The following is a 3,586-nucleotide window of genomic DNA, read 5'->3' on the forward strand; positions in this document are numbered from 1 at the left end:
CTGGAAAAGTGAAAAAGCTTGTTAAGTGGGTGCTCATGAGCTGACCAAAATTTTTAAAAAATATCTTGAAGGGACCAGCAGTTAGTGTAATAGCTATGTCGCTGGACTCCCATGTAGTCGACTGCAGTTCGCGTCCCGGACCCGGTGGCTTAAAACTCACGCCGGGCGCGTGTGTGTGCGTGCCCAAGATCCCAAGAGGAGTACAGAGGAGAAGGGATTGTGGCGTGGCCATCCCCCCTGGGGGGTGATTTCTCGGTTTCTATCTCTCTGTCTCTATCTGTCTGGTGAGTGCACACTCCCTATAGCAAAAACCTCTCCAAAAAAAAAAAATCATCTTGAAGTGTCATTTTCTCTGTGTGTATGTGTGTTTTTGGTAGGCTTTTGCCATAGGGCATGTGCATTTGCCAGAGAGAGACAGACGGGAAGTGAGAAATCACCCCTCCCACAAGGGAGATGACTACTCCACAGTCCCTTGTCCTCCATTCCCCCCTCTGAATTTTGGGCAGGCATGCACATGTGCCTGCTGTGTATTTCACGTTGCTGGATCCAAGAGTCAAACTTTGGCTGACCACATGGTAGACCAGTACCTTAGCCACCACCATTTGCTGGCCCTGTGTTGTCTTCTCTTATTCTATGTTATGACAAGTGGATTTTATATGACAACTGGCAACAACCAGCTTAGTGGTGGACTGAGAAGAAGCTCCAAAGCACTTCACAAAGCCAAATTTAGACTAAAGAAGAGGTCATGGTCACTATTTGGTGGGGTCTGATCCACTACTGCTCTCTGAATACCAGTGAAACCATTACATCTGAGAAGTGCATTCAGCAAACTGATGAGATATGCACTTTCAGATGGCATGGATCAAAAGAAAGGGCCCAATCTCCATGGCAGCACCCAACCACACGTACAGTCAACACTTCAGAAGTGGAAAGAATTAGTTACAAAGTTTTGCCTCATCTGCCATATTCACTTGACCTCTCGCTAGCCAACCATCACATCTTCAAGCATCTCGACAACTTTTTGTGGGGAAAATGCTTCCACACCCAGCAGGATGCAGAAGATGCTTTCTAAGAATTCATCAAATCCTGAAGCATGGATTTTTATGTTGTAGTAATAAATTTATTTCTCATTTGCAAAAATGTGTTGATTGTAAAGGTTCCTATTTTGATTAATAAAGATGTGTTTGAACCTGTATAATAATTTTAAAATTCATGGTCCAAAACCACAATTGCTTTTGCACCATCCTAATATTATATACAAAGGGACTTCAAGAAATTTGTGAGAAATGTAATTTAAAAATTAAAAAAAGTAAGGTTTATTTCTCAACTAAGCTTCCTTAATTTCAAGACCCTTTTGTAAGCAACGACATTAACATTTTAGCCCATCCCTAAAGATTGAGCATTTTGGGGACCAACAGATGGCATAATGGTTACATTGCTGGACTCCCACATAGTCGACTGCAGTTTGAGTCCCAGACCTGGTGGCTTAAAACTCATGCTGGATGTGTGTATATGAGTGCCCAAAATACCAAGAGGAGAGTGGAGAAGGGATTGCGGCATGGCCATACCCGCTGAGGGGTGATTCCTTGCTTTCTGTCTCTGGCGAGTGCATGTGTCATATAGCAAAAATCTCTCTTTAAAAATAAAAATGGGGGCTTTGAGAATTTAACCATGTCAATGCAGTCTTTTTTTTTTTTTTTAACATTATTCACTGAAGAAAAGCGGGTGCCCTTTGATGATTCTTTCAGATTAGGAAACAAGTCAGAAGGGATCAATGACAGAAGCATTGTCATGGTCGAAAAGGACTCCGATGAAGCTTCCCCGGACATTCTGCTGAAGCTTCAGCTAACTTTCTCAAAACACTCTCCTAAAGAGCAGATTTTGGCCGTGCAGAAAGTCAACAAGTAAAATGCCTTGAGCATCCAGAACAAACTGTTGCCATGACCTTTACCCTTGACTAGTCCACTTTAGCTTTGACGGGACGACTTCACCTCTGGGCAGCCATTGCTTTCGTTGTGCCTTGTTCTCAGGATCAGACTGGGAAAGCAAAATATCATCTATTGTTACGGTTTTTTTAAAAAAATAATTTCAGGATCTTGATCTCACTTGTTTAAAATTTCCATGGAAAGGTCTGCTTTTGTCTGTAGCTTTTCTGGGCATACTAGTTTTGGTACCCATTGAGCAGACAGTTTGCTCAACATGAATTTTTGTCAGAATTGTGCAAGCTGGACTTACCGAGATGTCTGTCATGTCGACTGTTGTTTCTGCTGTTAGTTATCAGTTCCCATCAATTAGTGCACAAACAATGAATTTTTTTCTTGCAACTTGATATGGATGGTCTGCTGCTACAGGCATCATCTTCAGTGTTGTATGGACCCTTCTTCAAATGAGCTATTTGTGAGACCAGCCAGCAGTTGGCATAATGGTTACGTCACTGGACTCCCAAGTAGTTTGAGTCCTGGGCTTAGCGATTTAAAACTCACACTGGGCACATGTACATGCATGCCCCAAACCTCGAGAAGATATTGGAAGAGAAAGGATTGTGGTGTGGCCATCTCCCCTGGGGGGTGATTTCTCACTTTCTGTCTGTCTCTGTCTCTCCAGCGAGTGCATACACCCTATAGCAAAAAATATCTTTCTTAAAAAAAAATGAGGTATTTATAGATTGCTGATTTTTTCACGGTCATTGTCCCCATAAACTTTCTGTAAGCATCTTTCATCCAAACTTCACCATAAATTTGAAATTTGTTCTTGCTTCAATTTTAGCAGAATTCACATTGCTTCAGTGGGGGCTCTTTTCAAACTGATATCTTATCCTCCTTTAATGTTTCAAATTAGACTCTGTTCAAACAGGTCATAAATTATCATGAGTTGTTTTAAACCAAGGAGAAAAAAAATTGAAGCTCGTGTGTGGTGTTTTTAATTATAGGCATGTTCCATGAACGTTTTGGAAGGCCCCATCCTCTGCATCCCTAGCCATGACACCTTTTTGCTGAAAAACCTTCTGTGGGTTCCCACTACTCTTAGGGCAGAAGCTAAAATTCTCCTCATGACTTCCAAGTCCTTGAATGATATAACCCTGTTTTGTTGGTCAGTGTTACTCTGAACCAGACTTAGTACTTTAATCACTTGGACCTTTCAATTCTTCAAAGATTCTCCTTGAGAATCTTTTTTTGTACAGAACCTTTTCAAAAAGGAAACTAAAGCCAAAAGGTATTTGTATCTCTTCCGTGGTCACATAGATGGTAAGTGGAGTAGCCACTCTCAAGTCCCAGTCACCTACAGTATTGCTAAGCACACAATATTTATGCCATAAATATTTGAATTATTGAGATGTTGGAAATGATACATTTTTGCATAGAAAAACAGAAATATATGTCATGACTTTTCCAATGACTTAATAGTTGAATGAATTAAAGTTTTTTTTTTTTTTTAAATAAGACATAACGTCAGAATTCCTGTGTTTAAAGAAAGTGATTCTTAAATGGGGGACCAAAGAACTTTTTTTTTTTTTTTTAAGAGAGGATTTTGCTATAGGGCATGTATATTTCTTGCAAGAGAGAGACAGAAGGTGAGAAATCACCCC

This window comes from Tupaia chinensis, unplaced genomic scaffold, assembly GCF_000334495.1.
Source record: "Tupaia chinensis unplaced genomic scaffold, TupChi_1.0 Scaffold143740_1, whole genome shotgun sequence".
NCBI lineage: Eukaryota > Metazoa > Chordata > Mammalia > Scandentia > Tupaiidae > Tupaia > Tupaia belangeri.